The sequence below is a fragment of the Squalius cephalus genome (genome assembly GCF_949319135.1).
Source record: "Squalius cephalus genome assembly, chromosome: 8".
Taxonomy (NCBI): Eukaryota; Metazoa; Chordata; class Actinopteri; order Cypriniformes; family Leuciscidae; genus Squalius; species Squalius cephalus.
Window position 1 is genome coordinate 40,267,619 of NC_137129.1, and position 21,128 is coordinate 40,288,746.

A 21,128-nucleotide genomic window follows, 5' to 3' on the forward strand; every position below is an offset into this window, starting at 1 on the left:
TTTTGATGATTTCTCGGACATGCTTATTTGTCACTGACCCTTTGACCCATTTTTATTCTCAGGTATTGCTGAATAGTTGACGAATGTCTGGTTCAGACGCCTGATTCCCGCTTGATTCCTGTAATGTTTTGGACTGCTCGATCCAGCAATCCCAATCCGTGAAGGTGTTTGTGGGAAACTTCTCCTCCACTGTGAGTAAGTGTGTGTCATGGGAAAAACATATAAGCATCGGTACAGTAAATCAGAGACCTTAGCTGAAGGTTTCTGAGATCTTCAGCCAGAGCGGCCCTTCTTTTATCACGCCAGAGTCCGGCGGCACGTCTGGGTGTGAGGGAAAGATCTGAACCTGGAAACGTTTCAGTTTCAAGTCAGTTGGGATTATGTCCAGACTGATACATTTAGCTTTTCTTTTGCCCCTTTTGTTTGACTAGACAAAGTGAGTCTATTTCACGGCTTCAGGGGAGTTAGGATCCCTCATCCTGAAGGATCTAGGGAGCTCTGTGGGAGGTGTCGGCTCAGATCAGGGCCAGACTGGCTCATAGTTCGAATTGTTCTCACTTAGTTTTTCCATGGCTGGGAGTGCTGCGATTCGGTGTGGGGGTGAGAACGTGACATTTTGTCGGTTTTATTAGGCCTTCACTTCTGATAAGTGGCCCTCGCGCTCATGCGGTGAATTATATCTTTTTGAGGTTATACGGGGTGTGAGACAAACCAAAGCTCATTCGGAGCCTTCTATTCAGTGTCTCTGAAAGCAAGAAAAGAACATGCTTTACTCTTGCAAATTATACAGTGTTTGTCCTACCAATGGGAAACAGAGGGTGTCATTAATTGTTCAAATTGAAAGAGTGTCATTTTTCAGCTTAAAGTCCCCCTGTAGTCAATAATTGTATCCCTTAAAACTCATCTTTGATCACCCAAATGACATATTTAAGCATTTTTTCCTTGAAAAAAAATTCTTCATGCCTTAAAATAGCTGTAACTCGACACCTTTGCCTCATTTAGGGTGCTATGGATATGCAAATGAGCCCCGCCTCCACTCACTCACACCAGCTCAGAGATCCACTCGTTGACGATCACACGTTGATCTGATTGGTTACATGGTAGTTTGTGACATCATAAACAGAGACTGTCTTTGGTTCGGAAAATAGTCTGCAATGCTGTCGACTTATGAATTTGCACATGGTTTGTCTTAAAGCATATTAAAAACACCACATAGACATATACTGTAAACAACATTAAAAACTTGATTTTCACCACGGGCACTTTAAGTTTCATTTTGTTTTAATTCAGTTCAATAACTGTGTCGATGTTGCAAAGTTCATCAATTATGATATGAGTTCAATTCAGTGATAAAGCAGCTCTATAGAAAACTATAGTCATTATTCAGCTCAGTTCAGTCTGATGGTGCCAATGCAGTTAAACTGATAATATTACTGAATATTAATTCAAGAACTCTGGAAATCGTTTCATGTGCACTTCGTGTTGTGCTACTGTATTTGTGTGCCACACAAGTTGTTTCCTATGGTGTTCCGGGCAACATTCTAAATGGAGTGGAAAACTAAATAAGTGACTAACACTTATTAGGATTCCTTTTCAGTTAGAGTGTGTACTTCTATAGAAATAAGGCTCTCTGTGTAGACAGTAGACAGCAAGGCAGCTCACTAGGTTTTGGAACCGAACCAAACACTCCTTAAAATAAAGGTTCTTTATTTGCACTGATGGTTCCATAAAGAACCTTTAACATCAATGGAAACATTCCATTCCACAAAAGTTTCTTTATAGTTGAAAAATGTTCTTCACTCTAATAGTTCTTTTAAGAACTGATCACTGAAAGGTTCTTTGGGGAACCAAAATGGCTCTTCCTTGGCGTAACTGTGGAAAACCCCCTTTATTTTTAATAGTGTATTTTTAAGCTGTGTTTATTTTTACAGCGATTGCATTTGCACCATAAATAAACCCACAGACTCTTTCTGTAGTGCAGCCAAAACGTGCATGATATTCTTCTTTACTTTCTATCGTCTCCAGTTTTTAATTTCCTGGCAGATATCCTCATTTCCTGCGTCTTCGCTTTCTTAATTAATTGGTGCAACAAGGCCGAGCTGTCATAAATCTGTGCGCCCTCGTCACCTGAACGCTCCGTATAGCTGATAATGTCCCAGAATAACCCATCCCGTTCCCGTCTGCCAGATCAGACTCCCAGCGTTCAGGATCTCCAGGTCATCCCGTACCTGTCGGGAAGGCTTGACTCATCGCAGTGCGCTCAGACTAAACTAACCCACTGAGTATTCCCAAACGCCTGAGGTTTCAGCGTTTAACCAGCCAAATTCCCCATGGATGACACTCATCCCTCTTGTGTCCTCATGGAGACGGCACTGTTTTGGATGGGCTCATGTTTAATGCCACTTGACTGTGGTTTGTAATTCAAAGACATGCTAACAAAAACAATCAGTGAAAGGCTACAGAGTTCCTGGTTTACTCGAGCGGCCTCACGGATGCCGTACGCTCGTCTGATGTTGCTTTATAGAGGCCGTCTTCAGAGAGAGAACAGGAAGTGAGTTACGTTAGAAATCGCTTGATTGTTGATTTGTGGCGCGAGCGGCTGATTGGTTGTTTGTTTTGACTGAACCACTTTCATTAGAATCCCTCCCGCACCACCCAGTCTATGAGCATGTTTATCTGGTTTACTTTTGACATTTTAAAGTATTACTAACAGTTTGAGCTGTGTGTGAATGAGTGAAGAGCCTGAGGAATTTTCCGTATTCTCTCTGTTTTAACATAATACACTCTGGTGCCAGATTTGGGTGTTTCAGCTATTTGTTGTCAGTAGTAGATCGATCGATCCATCCATCCATCCATCCATCCATCCATCCATCCATCCATCCATCCATCCATCACAAACAGACCTTTTATCACTCTTAAAACTAGACTTGATCAAGTGGTCTACACCAGATGTTGTATGGGTCACACAAGTTTGACCCATGCTTGTTTGCTTCAAGGTGGAGACCCAACTCTATACATGTTTTGTAAGATTCCCATCTCAGTTAAACATATTTTATTAGATTGTCCTGGACTTTAATGCTCTTTTATGAAGTTACCTCACTTAAGGACTTATTTAGTAAGATGATTTGGATTTTCTATCATATGTTAATTTAAAAAATCTTGTATAATATGACTTGCTGTTTTTGTTCGTTTGGTTTTTATTGTATTTATATGATATTTGTATTTCTGTAATTTAATTTTTGCCATGAAAATAGCTTTGAATGATGACATGGCACTAAATAAAACAATCTGAATCTGAATCCATCCATCGGGATGCTGTAATTGTTGTTATTATTATTATTTAGTTGTAAATGATCCTTTTAAACATTTATTGCACATTTTATATATCATGTTGTTGGCAAATCAAGCAATAATGTGCTTGAGGGTGTGCGCTGAAGTGACAGCACCTCTTAAGCATGGTAAAATCACCGAAACGCTTGGCCTCACGTCATTTATCTGTCGAATTGTCCTCAGCGTTTCTTCAGTTTTATGGCTGGTGGATCTCAGAGACAGACTGCTGCCAACACCAGTGACATAAGACAGTGTCCTGAGATTTATGTGCGTCTGCAGAGGACAGAGATGAGCTGAGATGGGTGGAGAGGATCTGTTGGTTTGGACCGCTCTGTTGTTGGCGTCCCGGATGGGTTCTAGAGGAGCGTCCCGCACCCATGCCGCGGGGATGGACGCGCTGATTGGTTCTGGCTCTCCCTATGTATCCTGTGTCAAACTTTCCAGGCGGACCGGCTTTGAACCACACACATGAAAGCAGCAGGGATTTATGGGAACTGGTGGTGGGTTCTGAGGTGCGGGTTCTGACGTGCGGGTCCACACCCCTCACGGCCCCCAGGACCCACACCTCATGCCTCCCGCGCTAATTACTGATTTGTAAGCAGTTCTGCTCCGGCTTTCCAAGCTCCCAGCACTGGAAAGTCGTAAAAGCAAAAGACAGAAGAAGAAAAAAAACAGTTAAGCGTTCTAACAGCCTGACCCGCTCGCACAACACGGGCCTGTATCTTGGCTTAAATAGTGGGATTGAATCATATCAAAGGGTCACTGACATCCATGAAATCTTTTTACGGCGTTTTCAAAGGCATTTCTGGGAAATTTATTGGCCTGTTGGCACCTCTGTTTTTTTACTTGCATACTTTGACACTTAGATTTCCCCAAACGAGTCCAAAAAGATTTTGTTTACCAAACATCTCATTTATGTAGGCTATAATTTCAAAACTGCTGTTTGTAAGTGGGGTTTGCTGAGGTAACCCTCACTTACACTACCGCTCAAAATAATTATGATTTATAATGTTTTTGAAAGAAGTCTCTCATGCTCACCAAGGCTACATTTACTTGATCCAAAGTACAGTAACAATAATCTTGTGAAATATAAACATTTTGAAAAACTGTGAATATAATTGTAAAATGTAATTTATTCCTGTGATCAAAGCTTCATTTTCAGTCTTCAGTGTCACATGATCCTTAAGAAATCATTCTGATATGATGATTTGCTGCTCAAGAAGCATTTCTGATTATTATCAGAGTTGAAAACAGTCGTGCTGCTTCATATTTTTGTTGAAACCGTCATGAATAATTTCCTCAATTCGTGTCTTGTTGAGGAGAGGTGTGCTGTTAAACTTGTGTTTTTCCCTCACTTATTTTATTCAGAAAGGTTTGCTGTCAGCACTTGTAGCTGTAGATGTTCATGTAGTTAACGGTGACATTTAGCTCACTGTAAGTCATGGAGATCTTATCTGGTTCCTCACTGGGGCATTGCTGAAGGAAATGTGTGTGTTGATGGCAGTTCACAAGAGGGCGTAAATGTGCTGTAACACACACATGTGAACGGTCTCAGAGAGAAAACTGCTCCTCAAACTAGATTCTTGAGTGTCTTTAGCACTTTCAGGTTCAATTTCCAGAGCACAAGATTATTCTATCATCTCTTTCCTAGTTACCAAGACAAAAGCTTTATTTTAAGAAGCAAATGTCATAAATATGACTGATTTAGGGGGAGGGGAGGGGGCATGTCATGTCATGTTTTCTAGAAGACTTGGAATATATGATATGGATCGATCAGACAATTATTATTGAACCATTTACTATATATGTTACTTTATTTACACTTATGCATATTGAAACTGGCATGTCATGTTTTCAAGAAGAAAATATACTGCATGAGTCAATTGGAATATATTTTTATTAGGGCTGTCAAAAGATTAATCGCGATTAATCGCATCCAAAATAAAAGTTTGTTTTTAAATATATATGTGTGTGTACTGTGTATAATTAAATTTGTATATATATATACACACACATGCATGTATATATTTAAGAAAAATGTGTTATTTATATATAAAAAAAATTATATTTATATATAATATAAACTATATATATATATATATACAGTATATGTATGCAAATATTTCTTAAATATATACATGCATGTGTGTGTATTTATATATACAAAATAATTATACACAGTACACACACATATATTATGTAAACACAAACTTTTATTTTGGATGCGATTAATCGCGATTAATCTTTTGACAGCCCTAATTTTTATTTTATTTTATTTTATTCACACTTCTGCATATTGAAAATGGTACTGCATGAATCAGTTGGACTATTTTTATTAGACTAACTACGGTAACTATGTATTTATTTGTATGCTTATTTATTTATTTCATACTTCTGCATATTGAAAATGGTGTTATTTTTTATTTTATTTTTATATTTTTTTTTTTTAACAGACTTGGAATGTTCCATGCGAGTCAGTTGGACTACTTATATTGGACTAATTTATTTTATTTGATTTTATTTTATTTTATTTTATATAATTTTTCTAGAGAAAAGAGCAGCATGAAGATTCTTTAAAATGTCTCCTTGTGTGTCCCAGAGCAGAAAGTCATGCGAGTTTGGGACAACATCTGAGTGAGAAAATGGTGAACGAGTTTGCTGTGCTCATTTATTTATCTCTTTTTTTATCTCGTCGCTGCTCTTATATTCTCAGGTTTACCATGGTTTTGTTTGGTTTCCATGACACACTGCCCAGCTCTCGCCTCCTGGGGTTTCTGCCGCAGTGATGCGGGACAATATCTGCGTCTGACTCTTCTGCCATCAGCCCACCCCGGTGTGTGTGTCATAGTCTTCTCGCACACGTCCCACTGGTGTGAAAACCACTGTGTGTCATTTCAAAATAATCCTGCATATAACGTTACAGCAATATCATCCTGCGCCGTACCTACCACAGTCACTCTTGAGTGATGACACAAATAAACAGCCGAGATGGTGGCTTTTTTTTTCCGTATTGTATTTGTTGACATTTCCCTCCTTTTCCAATGTAGTTTTAATGCATGTTTTTTTCTCCTCAAAAGAGCCCGACCGCAGTTTTAGCGGCCTGTCTCGGTCTCCTGTACCTCTGCCAACTCTGCTAGATTAATTGGACCTTCTAATCTGCAGGAATTCAATGGTTTTAAAGACGTCTAGACAAAGCTTAATTGTGTCAAGAGCTCTATATAGCGCAGATGCACAGTGCGGTAGCTAGATTTTTACATATTTATAAAGAAAATGTGAGTGGCTTGCCCTTGAAAAACGTGTTGTTATGATGCTAGTGTGGTCACCATGTTGTTGCTATGCAGTTGCTAACATGTTCTAAGTGATTCCAAGAACTCTTGAGGTGTTCCAGTGTTACCAAGTCTCTATAATATGGTTGCTATGATTCTAGAGTGGTTGCCAGGGTGTTGCTATGCAGCTGCTAAGGTGTTCTGAATGATTGCAATTTAATCTTGAGATGTTCCATTTGTCCCAGGTGTCTGTGATGTGGTAGCTATGATGCAAAGGTGGTTGCTATGCAGTTGCTAAGGTGTTCTGAGTGATTCCAAGAAATTGTGAGGTGTTCCAGTGGTGTCAAGTCTCCACGATATGGTTACTATGATGCTACAGTAGTTGCCAGGGTGTTGCTATGTGGTTGCTAAGGTGTTTTGAGTGATTCCAAGAAATCTCGATATGTTCTAGTTGTCCCATGTGTCTGTGATATGGTAGCTATAATGCAAGGGTGGTTGCCAGGGTGTTGCTATGCTGTTGCTAAGGTGTTTTGAGTGATTCCAAGAAATTGTGAGGTGTTCCAGTGGTGTCAAGTCTCCATGATATGGTTACTATAATGCAAGGGTGGTTGCCAGGGTGTTGCTATGCAGTTGCTAAGGTGTTCTGAGCGATTCCAAGAAATTGTGAGTGGTGCCAAGTCTCCATGATGTGGTTACTATGATGCTAGAGTAGTTGCCAGGGTGTTGCTATGTGGTTGCTAAGGTGCTTTGAGTGATTACAAGAAATCTTGATATGTTCTAGTTGTCCCATGTGTCTGTTATATGGTAGCTATAATGCATGGGTGGTTGCCAGGGTGTTGCTATGCAGTTGCTAAGGTGTTCTGAGTGATTCCAAGAAATTGTGAGGTGTTCCAGTGGTGCCAAGTCTCCATAATATGGTTGCCATGATGTTAGAGTGATTGCCAGGGTGTTGCTATGTGGTTGCTATTAAGGTGTTCTGAGTGATTCCAATCAATCTTGAGATGTTCAAGTTGTCTCAGGTGTCTGTGATATGGTAGCTATGATGCAAGGGTGGTTGCCAGGGTGTTGCTATGCAGATATATATATATATTTTTTTTTTCAACTAACCAACCACTTATAAAACGAACAGTATATAAATGATGCTTGCCTTTAGCATTAAAAATGCAGTAAAATTGCTCCTATTTAAATATGCAAGGGACAGTATTAGTCTATTTAGAGAATGTTCAGCATTTCCCTCATTCTTTCCACTCTTGTCCGCATCTGTTGGTGTTTTTCTCTGGAGGTGAACAGAAAGCGCGAGCAGCTCTGGAAGAGTGTGTGATTTATCCGTTCTGCTCGGGAAGGCTGTCTGCTATCTCTGGAGGAGAACATATGAATTCCTCAGCTTTCTGGGGCTCTGGGATCTACGGCACTCCTCTCGTGGAGATATACGCCGTTCTTCAACCTTTCATTCATTAGAGATGATTTACTGTGGCAGTGCAAATCACTTGGGAAGTTTCCTTCTGTGTTACCCGGCGTGTAGGAGCAGCGCACTGGGCTTCATGTGTAGCATATGGTAACATGCTATTCATATGCAAATGTCAGTTTGTAGATTCTTGTTAAGATTTTAAACACTGATTCACAGTTAATCCACAGGAGAAAAAAAAAATCGAACTCGCTTGTTTCCCTGCAATGAGATTAAATAGAGAGCAAATGTAACCTTGCTTAAGTCTGCTGCTTCTTAGATGTTTCTCCTGAGGAAAAGACAGTAGTCTTTACAATACAGATTTACCAGGAAAACAATTAATAATATCTGAGATCATATGCTCTCCTCATTAATTTTATAGCTTTATACTCTTACTGTATGACTCTTTTTTTATTTGACCTTAGAAGAAGCAACATCTGAGAAAAGGTTGATACTTGCATGATGCATAACTTTAACATTATTGAGTCATTTGAGAGTTAAATGACATAAACACAATGTGTATGTGTGTGACAGTTGTTTGGTTGACAGGCTTTGCGAACGCACCTCTGTTTTCTTCATTTCTCTCTCAGCCCTGCTCCACGGCCCCTAGACGGAGACGTCACACTGAGAACGAGGCTCCTGGGAGAACCGGCCCCGCGCTGGTGCCCAATAAACCAAACGCTCAGTCTCCGCTAATGATTTAGAGCGCCAGCCATTAGAGTATTACCAACACCAACCTTCAGGTTTGACAGAGAACTCATTTTGTTTATTGAAAAGAGAGATTTGAATCTCCTAACTTGAAATATTAAACTTATCCTGCTAAAAAAATAAAAAGAAAGAAAGAAAAATAAAGGCTGGTATGTTGGCTGGATTTAAAAGGGTTTTGGCCACTTTTCAGGCTGGAAGATCCAGACCAGCAAACAATCCTACACTCTCAGAAAAAAAGGTACAAAATCTGTCACTGGGACAGTACCCTTCAAAAGGGTTCTAATATGTACCATTTAGGTACTAATATGTACACATTTGGTACCAATATGTCCACGTTTGGTACCAATATGTACCTTTGAGGGACTTAAATGCACTCTTTAGGTACAAAGGTGTACCTTTTTAAAAGGTACCACCACAGTGACAGCTTTTGTACCTTTTTTTCTTTTGTTTTCTTTTTGGTTTTATCTATTTCTTTTTTTTTTTCTTTTTTTAATAGACCAGCAAACTTTTTAATAGACTATTTAATAATAGACCAGCAAACCGTCTTGCACTCTCAGAAAAAAAAGGTACAAATGCTGTCACTGGGAAGCTACCCTTTAAAGGCACACTATGCAAGATTTGTACTTTAATATAACAGCTTCGAAGACGTTCGCTGTTTGAGAAAAACGTAAACTGCATAGTGTGCCTTTTTAAAAGGATCTAATATGTGCCATTTAGCTGATTCAGGTACTAATATACACACCTTTGGTACCTTTGAGGTACTTGGGCACGCTTTTGGCACAAAGGTATATCTTTTGAAAGGGTTCTGCCCCAGAGACAACTGTTAAACCTTTTTTTCTAAGAGTGTAGGCAAGCTTTATTTTTTTGTGTTTTTGTGTTGTTGTTGTTGTTGTTTTTTTTGTTTTGTTTTTACTTTAAATAGATCAGCCAATCATCTTTGGCCTGTTTTGTCTTTTATTACTTTACTTTACTTTACTTTACTTTACTTTACTTTACTTTACTTTACTTTACTTTACATAGACCAGCAAACCATCTTTGGCTTGTTTTGTCTTTTATTACTTTACTTTTACTTTACTTTACTTTACTTTACTTGACTTTTACTTGACTTTACTTTACTTTACTTTACTTTACTTTTACTTTACTTTACTTTACTTTACTTTACATAGACCATCTTTGGCTTGTTTTGTCTTTTATTACTTTACTTTACTTTACTTTACTTTACTTTACTTTACTTTACTTTACTTTACTTCACTTTAAATAGACCAGCAAACCATCTTTGGCTTGTTTTGTCTTTACTTTACTTTACTTTACTTTACTTTAAATAGACCAGCAAACCATCTTTGGCTTGTTTTGTCTTTACTTTACTTTACTTTACTTTACTTCACTTTAAATAGACCAGCAAACCATCTTTGGCTTGTTTTGTCTTTTATTACTTTACTTTACTTTACTTTTACTTTTACTTTACTTTACTTTACTTTACTTTACTTTACTTTACTTTTACTTTACTTTACTTTACTTTACTTTACTTTACTTTACTTTACTTTACTTTACTTTACTTTACTTCACTTTAAATAGACCAGCAAACCATCTTTGGCTTGTTTTGTCTTTACTTTACTTTACTTTTACTTTTACTTTACTTTACTTTACTTTACTTTACTTTACTTTACTTTACTTTACTTTACTTTTACTTGACTTTACTTTACTTTACTTTAAATAGACCAGCAAACCATCTTTGGCTTGTTTTGTCTTTTATTACTTTACTTTACTTTACTTTAATTTTACTTTTACTATACTTTACTATACTTTACTTTACTTTACTTTACTTTAAATAGACCAGCAAACCATCTTTGGCTTGTTTTGTCTTTACTTTACTTTACTTTTACTTTACTTTACTTTACTTTACTTTACTTTACTTTACTTTTACTTTTACTTTTACTTTACTTTACTTTACTTTACTTTACTTCACTTTAAATAGACCAGCAAACCATCTTTGGCTTGTTTTGTCTTTTATTACGTTACTTTACTTTACTTTACTTTTACTTTTACTTTTACTTTTACTTGACTTGACTTGACTTGACTTTACTTTACTTTACTTTAAATAGACCAGCAAACCATCTTTGGCTTGTTTTGTCTTTTATTACTTTACTTTACTTTAAATAGACCAGCAAACCATCTTTGGCTTGTTTTGTCTTTTATTACTTTACTTTACTTTACTTTACTTTTACTTTTACTTTACTTTACTTTACTTTACTTTACTTTACTTTACTTTACTTTAAATAGACCAGCAAACCATCTTTGGCTTGTTTTGTCTTTACTTTACTTTACTTTACTTTACTTCACTTTAAATAGACCAGCAAACCATCTTTGGCTTGTTTTGTCTTTTATTACTTTACTTTACTTTACTTTTACTTTACTTTACTTTTACTTTTACTTTACTTTACTTTACTTTACTTTACTTTACTTTACTTTACTTTACTTTACTTTACTTCACTTTAAATAGACCAGCAAACCATCTTTGGCTTGTTTTGTCTTTACTTTACTTTACTTTACTTTAAATAGACCAGCAAACCATCTTTGGCTTGTTTTGTCTTTACTTTACTTTACTTTTACTTTTACTTTACTTTACTTTACTTTACTTTACTTTTACTTTTACTTTTACTTTTACTTTACTTTACTTCACTTTAAATAGACCAGCAAACCATCTTTGGCTTGTTTTGTCTTTTATTACTTTACTTTACTTTACTTTTACTTTTACTTTACTTTACTTTACTTTACTTTTACTTTTACTTTTACTTTTACTTTTACTTTACTTTACTTTACTTTACTTTACTTTACTTCACTTTAAATAGACCAGCAAACCATCTTTGGCTTGTTTTGTCTTTTATTACGTTACTTTACTTTACTTTTACTTTTACTTTTACTTGACTTGACTTGACTTTACTTTACTTTACTTTACTTTAAATAGACCAGCAAACCATCTTTGGCTTGTTTTGTCTTTTATTACTTTACTTTACTTTAAATAGACCAGCAAACCATCTTTGGCTTGTTTTGTCTTTTATTACTTTACTTTACTTTACTTTTACTTTTACTTTACTTTACTTTACTTTACTTTACTTTACTTTACTTTACTTTACTTTAAATAGACCAGCAAACCATCTTTGGCTTGTTTTGTTTTTACTTTACTTTACTCTATTTTATTTGTTGTTTTGTTTTGTGTTTTTTTGCCCTGCACTGTTTGTGCTACCAACATAAATGAACTAAGGTAGGACTGGATGTATGTTTACAAGACCAGAATATCAGAGACTTCAGGGTGGACTCCTTTGACCCGGGCCAGTAAGTAACCACCTAGCAACATGCAAAAAAAGAAGAAAAATACTCTGAATACCTTAGCAACCATATAGCAACCCTAAAATTAATATAGTTGTGAAATGAGATTCAAATTGAAGATAAAAATAATGTAATAGTTCCATAAATGCCTCTGCTGACCCGTGCAGGGTCGTGACCTCATGCTGAAACTAGGCGGTTAGTTGGAGTGAAAGTCGTGTTCAGTGCCAGTGGTTCGACATTCGCCCAGCTGGCCCGAGGAACACGTTCTAGCTGTCAGAATATGTCATTGTTCTGCAATGCATTAAAAAGAAGCAAAGATGTAATGTTATGATGTATGTCTTGAGAAGTGTGATTTGTTAGTGTGGCTCTCAGTATGGGGTGTATTTTGTGCTCGTAAGTGTTGAATATTTGTGTTTCTCTAGCTGTGGTTGCGTGTGGCATTGCACAGGATTTTCTGGATTCTTGTGGTCCCTTCAGATATTGCAGGTTTTTCTTGTTTATACTGCTGCGGTTGTTTTTCTATGAATAATTATATCACATGACGAGTGAAACGGAGCACATGGACACAGGCTGTGATTATTTGACGGTTGGCACGCTGGCAGCGAGACACTCCCTGACCTCACAGGACCCATAATGACAGAAGCAGACGCTCAGAGACGGGTCAGAGCCGCAGGTGCAGATGTCTGCCGTCCTGCGCGTGTGTGTGTGTGTATGTGTGTGGTAATAGCCTCTCCAGACTTTGCCCTGTGCCTCTGTTAAATGAGTCCCTCCACCCTGATTCTCATCTTGTCTCTCGCCCTGTAACCCCAAACGCATCCATCTACCGCATTATCACTGCACACACACACACACACACACCAGCAATCACAGTGTCTGTTAGCGCTGTGATGCTGCCTTTCCAATCTGAATGTTCTCTAGCCAAAATAAACTGCATTCACAACCCGTTTTACCTCAGTAATGTGACGCATTTCAGAGTCATGTATGGCAGGATGTGTTTTTTATCCATCATAACTGGGATTTACTTTTTTAATGAAATATTGTTTTATTGATTTTATTCATTTATTTAAATAATGTTTTTTTTAATTATTTTTATTTGACATGCATGAATGAATCATGCAAAATAAGACCAGGAACATTCTTGTTGCATGTGATGCTACATCTTAAAGTTTTTTTTTTTTTTCCTGTTCTGAACTAATTCTCCAATAGTTTATAAAAGCCGCATTACCATTGGCATACATTGAGAGTCTTGTCGAGAAGCATTTAAAAAAAATAATAATCTATTTTTAAATTATTTTGTTTTGTTTTATTTTATTTATTTTTATTTTATTTTACATGGCACAGATGAATCATGCACAATAATGCCAGGAGCATTCTAGGCTACTTTTAGGGTATGTGTTCACACTTGGCAGGTTTGGTCTGATTAAAAGAAACTCTGGTGCGATTGCTCTATTAGTGCGGCTCATTTGAATAAGTGTGAACGCTGCCATCTGAACCAAAACAAGCAGACTGAGATGCTAAAAAGATGGGTTTTGGTCTGCTAACGAACTCTGATGCGGTTTGACCAAAATATGAACGCAACACGGACCAAAGACATGTAAACAAACCAAAAACAGGATGTGATGTCACAAGATGCGACCCTAAAAAGAACAGAATGCTCAATCACACCTGTTCTACCTCCTCATGGTCGTGATGTTGCCCATCACAGTTCAGTACAGGCATCAGGCCCTGCAGCAGATCTTCATTTCTGTGTGACGGAGTTTTGCCGCTGTTTTGACTCTTTTATAAGCTCTTCACAAGTTCTCACCTGGTCAAAATACCATCATATGTAGACTACGCACATACAACGAGCGGATTTAGCCCAGAACACAGCATTGTTTTGGATGTTCGAGAAGTCCCGTCTTGAAATATACGCAATAAAAGCCGACTAATCAGGTTGTGAACGTATCCCTATGCCTTTAGTTTTGGTGTTAAAAATGCAATGTGGACAGTAAGCAGATCAGGACTAAATGTTTTTTTGGTCTGGACAAAACAAACCGTACTACAAGTGTGAACACACCCTTAGACTACTGTTGTAGATGCAGCATTTACATTTTATTCCAATAGTTATATTTAAAAAAAGCATTACCATTGGCTACATTGAGATGTTCGCACACTCACATTCTGGCTTCATTTTGGTACAAAACACCAATTTTTCACAATCAAATCAATTCGCTTGGTTTCAGTTGAAAAATGTTGCATTATGAAAGTGTTTCATAATAACTGATTTCCTGTCATTAAAACACATCACACAAGTTCCACACATCCCCATCCCTCCCCTGTTTTTGAAGAGTGTAGTGCTCTCATCTCTGTTTCACACATGTTTAAAGCCATTCTGCAGCATTACACAGAAGAAGAGAAACTTCACAGAGAAGCTGAAGAAAATATAAAAAGTCCTGTTCTTTATTTAATGTTTTTGGGGATTTATTCGCTAGTAGAGATAGCTATCATCAGAAATATTTAGTATTGTGCCCAACACTGAAGCTACAGACAGCAACAAATCCCTTTCATAGGTTCAGAGCCCTGAATTGTCTTTCATCTTTTAACGGTTGTCTCTGAGGTTCCTGAGCCAAACACAGCTGAAGTCTTTCTCCACCGCTCTCATAGTCGTCAAACGCTCTGGCCTGAGCGTACCACCCCCCCCCCCCCCCCCCCCTCAAATTTACAACGGAAAAACTTTCCTCTGCAGTTCTAATACCTTTTTTTTTTTTTTTTTTTTGACCTTTTTCCAAAAGCTGTTTCTGGCGACGTTGATACGCCCGACATTTTATGTGTTTTCAAAGCAGAAGAAATGAGGGTCACGGGCAGGTTTCGTACACCTGTGTAGGAAGTCGTGGCGGTTAAAATCCAGTCGCCCAGTTTTCCATTTTCAGCACAGGAAGTGGACGCTTAGACAAAAGGGACGGAGACCGCGGCGAGAGCTTCACTTCAAACATGACTACAAGCAAATAAACGGGCCAGAAACACACCTCAGGTGCCAGACAGAGAGACAGCGTGGCGTTTTTCTGCTTTTATTTATATGCGCTAGTGAAAAAAAAGTTTTAATGAGAGCATTTGCTTGTATCTTATAAAAACACGAGAATGTAAGGTGATAAAGTTTTTAATGAGGTGACACCCAAACTTCCACCCGGAGAGCCAGAAGGTAAACAAGTCACTCCTATCGGTGCTATTATGGCAGAGAATGAGTTTTGCCTCTACAAAATAAATGCCTATAAATATCCAAGCATTTAATACAGCCAACAGTTGATTTAATGAGGCCCATTTTTAAAGCTTGGAAAAGGGCCAGTTTCTGAGCCACCTGAGTTTACTGGAGCTTGAGTTGGTCTAGGCCCGTTTGGCTGTCCAGATCTCTGGGCTCAGTCTGCGGTCGGCTGCCGTTCGCTCACACTAGCTTACCTCAAACCACAACATTTTATTTTAATATTTCAATAAGTTGTGGTGGGTGAGTGGGAGAGCCGAGCCGTTTCCTGGCGGACGTGTGGTGTGGAACTGTGACTCCGTCTGTTCGGAGGAGTTTCTATACTGTAGGTATCAACAGGATCAACATGCTTTTGTGTTATTCCGTTGTAGCTGATCGTATCACGTCGAGGCCGTTACACCTTGGGTGTGCATTATTTTTCAATAATTCAAGGCCTGGAGTCAATTACTCTGCTTATACTGTGGTTACCGTGCCTCAAAACATTGTTCAGATTATGTATTTCAAGACATTTGTCAGGTTTTTGTCCTTAAAACGCTCTTGTGTGTGACTAATTTCTTTTACGCATTTAATCTCAAGCCTCCGTCAGAGCCCGTCTACGGAGAGCCTGGCCACTCCCTATTAAGTCCTATTGTACCGAATTTTGGTTGTATTTCCACCAGAGCTCCACTGGGGGCGATCACCCATGAGTGCAGAATGAATGGGAGTCTATGGGGCTAGACGGCTAAATTTGTCTCTTTCACCCGATTGCCGTTGAGAAATCTCAGATTTGATTGTAGGTTTTGCAAGTTCAACATGGGTTATAGGTCGAAAGTTGAATGGACGGGTACTTATGTCCGTTGAGTTGTTGTTGCCCATAACACACTGCTAATGAACGCTGATTGGTCAGTGAAGGACTGATTACGACCAGAGATATCGCTTGATGGCATCGTGGCAGCTGAAGCGGGACCAGAAACAAACAAAACAAAAACTCTTCTAGCACGTGTATTTACCTGTGTCAGCTGTGTTGTCGATGCCTCGAGAGAAAAGAAAGTGCAGAGCGCGAAAGCACCAAAGTAACTGAAGGATTGCCGTAAAGCAGTATCTCTGGTCGTACGATTTGTATGATGTCATTGACACTTTAAAAGACTTTAAAAGGCAAATAAGTGACTCTAAAAAATCTAACACCCAGCAATGTGTAATTTCTTTGCATCTCCTTTCGAATACAACATTCAAATTATTAGACAAAAAATTATATCCTGAGAAAAGTGGATTTTGAGGGGTATAGCTCCATAGACCTCCATTCATTCTGCACTCGTCCTGTGAGCGCCCTCATGTGGAGCCAGAGAGGAACTGCAACCAGTTCAGAAGCCGGAAGTTTACTGAGAGTGGAACTTCTCCCCTTATTAGACATTCTCTGCCTCTGTTGCTAATTCCAAAACATAATTTTAGAGCTAGTAACGGAGGCTTGAGCCACTGATAGCAGACTAATGCAGTTATTAATGCAGTTATGAGAGAGAGAGATTAAGCGTGTGTGAATTACCTGAATCTGTGCATCTCTCAACAGAGTTCGGCAGCAGCGTCTCTGCTAATAGCGAAACTGTAAGTTTATCTGCTTCAAGAACAGCGCCCGCACTGGTGAGAAATGTCATTGTTGTCAAAGTTGAAAGATTATTTTACTGATTAAATCATCAGAGCAACGCTGACAACACGTTTCTGTGCGAGTGTGTGTCCGTACTGTATGTGTGTGCGTTTGAGTGGGAGAGAGAGAGTGGGAGAAAAAGAGTATGTGCTGTGGCAAAAAACATGGAAAGAATTTGCCGGTTTTTATCCCATTGTTTACTATATTTATTTGCTTGGTCAGTGTGGCTGTGGGTTTTGGCGAAGTGATATAGAACTGTAATGCGGTCTGTATAGAACTGTGTGCAACTACTTTAGCCGTGCGTTTCCCTGAAAATAACTGACACCTTAGAACGTTCGTAAACCAGATTCAGATCAGATTCAAGCATTCAGCATCCCTATAGTATAAATAGTCATAATTAAACAGTACACTCATGGCGACAATATTTAGTTTGTTCAGATTTTGTTGTGATGCCAAAAATCTATGCTGTTTTACAATTAAACATCAAGTTAGGAGGGAAAAAAAATGATGATTTTATCTTTTTTACAAACAATATATATATATATATATATATATATATATAATTATTTATAAAAAAAATTATATTTATTATATTATATGTAAATTTGAATACATCAAGTTAAACTAAATAAAAATGTTGCTTTGTCAACGCTGAAATTAAACATTTTATTTCACTTAAAGATTATTTTATTTCAAATAACAAAATGTTTTTTCATTGTTTAGTTTTGTTTAACTATAAGACCCCTGGTGAGAATGTCTGAAGGGGCGGAGTCATATTTGAGTGGGCGGAGTTGCTCCGCCTCCTGAGAGGCTTTCAGCTGTGGCATTTCATGACAGTGTTTTTGGGTATTTGTGTGCGTTCAGTCCGCAGGGACGTGGTGTTTTTCGTATTCTTGAGAACCTTGTTTGTTTACTGATCTTTGTACGCGATTATTCTTTGGGACATTGCTCCGGGCAGCAGTTTACATGGCCATTGAGATCAGTAACTGGTATTTATGAGTTTGTAAGACCAATCTTTTGTAGCGTTTCCCATGCCTCACATATGAGTGTGTCTTTACCCAGAACCAAAGCTAATTACTCTTCTTTTTTTTCTCTCTCTCTCTTATGCTCTAACACACTTTTCCCAGTGGCACGGCTCCCATGATGCACCCTGCCTTCCTCGCCACAGCCCACGCTTTAGAGCGGCCATTGATAAATAGTCCCATGTACGGCCTTCACGATTAATTTCTGCCCGTCAGCAGTGTGAGGGCTGTGGCTTTGGGGGTTTGTGTTGGCAGACATGTGGCGTAGGTTGAGTATTCGAAGGGCGAGGCATCAATCCAAAGACAACAGTTCTTGTCGGCCACCAGTGCCTGACAAAACTGGCATGAATCCGGCCAACATGGACTCAGATGTGAAGTTAAATAGCTGGGAAAAGTGGAAATACAGCATTGTTATTGTCTTTCTTAGCTCTTTGCAAAATATCGGTCCCTCGTTTCCCTCGTCATGTTCTGCTGCTCTTTTCTCTGCTCTTCACAAAACAAAGACTGGATCAGCCATCTCTCATTCAGAAGGAACTGGGCTCTCTGCCTTTAAATAAAGTCCCGGAGGTTTTCCAGAGATGATGGAGAGCGCTTTGACGTCTCAGTTCGAGCGGCATGCCAAACTCTCAGGGCCTCCAACCAACAGCACGATATCTGGGGAGAGATTCAACAAACTGTGTGTCAATTTGCCAAAAGACTTAAAACGACACATAAAACGAAGAGCGCTTTGATTTGTTATGAACTCCTTGTAAATATCTCAGCGTTGAGCTCCAGGTCCTCCAGAGGCGGTGTTGATTTCCTGCACTTGTTTGTGTGTGTGTTTTCCCCCCCCTTTTACATTATGGTTGTGTATTGGAAGCCAAAGACGTTTGAGTGTTAATTGGAGAAAAAAAGTTGTCCAGGTGTATTTTTGTAAGTCTTTCCCATAAGAGTCTTTAAGATTTATGTTTCACTAACATTTGTAGTAAATAAACAGTTTTTTCTCCTTTTTTTTTTTTAAGAAAATGAGTCATGCTTGGCTGTGAGTTGTGTAAAAAGGTGCGGCCGGTTGCCGGGGTGCTGCTATGCAGTTGTTAGGGTGTTTATGATATATAAGTTTAAGTTTAAGTATAAGTTATTTCATCAGTATGCACAACCACTTTTGAGTTGCTGCCATTAATGAATATATAACGTTTAAAAAATCAACTTACATGTCATAATTGAACTCAGCCCTGTCTGTGAGCAGGCCTCAATGTTTGGAGGGACGATAAAAGGAATTTTCGGTTGGTTTTCACAGCTTTCATGCATTTCATTGCAGCTCTATTTCAGTTAAAATAAATGTTTTTAATATTTTTAGTTAACCCTGCTTGCTTGTCACCTCTGAATTAGATTACATTTAATGTGAGGTATTTTGTTTGTAATATTGGGTATTTCCCGCTGTTTTTACGGCCAACAGGAAGGGAACCGGAGTGGACATTAGTCAATCGGGGAATTCTGAGAGGATTTTGGAGTCTTAAGTTTGTTAACTGGTCACAAAAATATATTTACACCCACCAGTTTAGTTTTCAGTGATGTAATATTTCCTGAGCATTAGCAGGGCCGTGTTGGGTTGCGTTCAGAGCCGTGTGCATGCGGCGCGCTCCAAAGGGGGGCGAGTAATTGAAAATGCATGTTTTATGAACGACATCTGTTTGGGATTTTTCCTGCAGCTCCTTGCCGAACGGATCCAGAGCTGCAGAGGTGCTAAAAGCCCCAAAATGACCTCAGCCTGCCCACCGCCACCACAACAGCCAGGTACTTTAATGCACTTCCATGATATCCAGGGAAAACTGTGCAAAGGTGTATTGTTCACATGCTGTAATGTTGCAGACTGTTTAGTTTGCATGCATTTTGTGCATTGTTGATAAAGAATAGAAAACTATACTTATTTAGCCGGTCTATAAGGCGACAGACTTGCACTATAAAAAATTATATGATCTATAAGTTATGACAACATATGTTTTTACATTGCTTTAACTCATCAAAATAAGTTGATTTATAAGCATTTTTTTTTTATAGGTTATACAAGATTCAACTCATTTTTAAGCCAGTTTAATGTAATTTAAGTTGAAATGACTTAAACGTCCAAGTTGATTGAACTTAAAAATGTAAGGCAGCAACTTTCTTTTTACAGTGTTAAAACAAGCATAATATCACTCTTAAAAATGATTAAATGATTAAAAATGATTAAAAAAATAATTTTTGTTTCTGATGTTAAAGGTTCTTAATGCCAATAAAAAAACTTTATTTTTAAGAGTGTAGTGAAAAAAAATTTGTTCATTGGCATTGCAAAAGAAAAAGACAATATGAAATTGTCTTGAAAGGCGGAGCATAACATAATGATGTAACAACATCTGCGTTCCTTGTTTGTCCAATCAAAACTTTGTTTACAGACTCAATGTGTTTTTGTCAGCAAGTTTTGAATTTCAGACTGGAAGGATTTCAGAGTCATTGTAATATGTTATTGGTCATTATGAAATGGTTTCAGTGCGTAAATGAAGCCAAAACAACAACATTCCCTTGGCATTTGCTCAAATTCCCGAACTATTCAGAGAATCACGCCATCATCTATCAAGACTTTCGAAGACGCTGATTTCATTCTGGCGAGACAAAAAAAACGGCAATTCAAATAAAAGAAAAACAATAAAGACAGTAATAAAAACAAAAACAGCAGACAGTTTTATCTTCATGACGAACAAAGCAGGTTCTCTGAAAAATCCTGAACTCTGTGTCACAGTTGGGTCGTCATCTTGAGCAAATAAATACTGATGCAGATCTGCACCTTCTACACTGACACTGAAAAAACACAGCAAGTGCTGAACGGGGAATTGGAAGGTTTGGTATTTTTGGGGTAGTTGAAACCTCTCTCTCTCTCTCTCTCTCTCTCTCTCTCTCTCTCTCTCTCTCTCTCTCTCTCTCTCTCTCTCTCTCTCTCTCTCTCTCTCTGTCTCTCTCTCTCTCCACCCAGCTGTGCAAACATCCTTCAGGCTTTGTTGGGGAACAGCAGCCAGTAATCCAGGGAAACAGCAGGAAGGTGGCAAAGCAGCCACCCAAACACAGCAAACAGCAACAGAAGAGTATATATGTGTATGTGTGTGTATATATACATGTATGTCATGTATATATATATGATTCTGAATTTATTAAAGTTAGAACTCAC

The 21,128-nt window shown here is 38.2% G+C and overlaps 1 protein-coding gene across 3 annotated transcripts in view; it reads left to right on the forward strand.

Annotated features, from left to right (window-relative positions):
- The window catches only part of LOC307162616 (protein Fer3-like), a 33,685-nt gene that overhangs the window by 681 nt on the left and 11,876 nt on the right, over positions 1-21,128 (forward strand). For 2 of the 3 annotated variants that reach the window (XR_013821947.1, XM_079878064.1), the window contains exons 2-3: positions 63-195; positions 19,639-19,723. The gene's annotated coding sequence lies outside the window, so the exon portion shown is untranslated. The remainder of the gene's footprint in view (positions 1-62; positions 196-19,638; positions 19,724-21,128) is intronic. The other variant, XM_079878065.1, reaches the window with a different exon arrangement.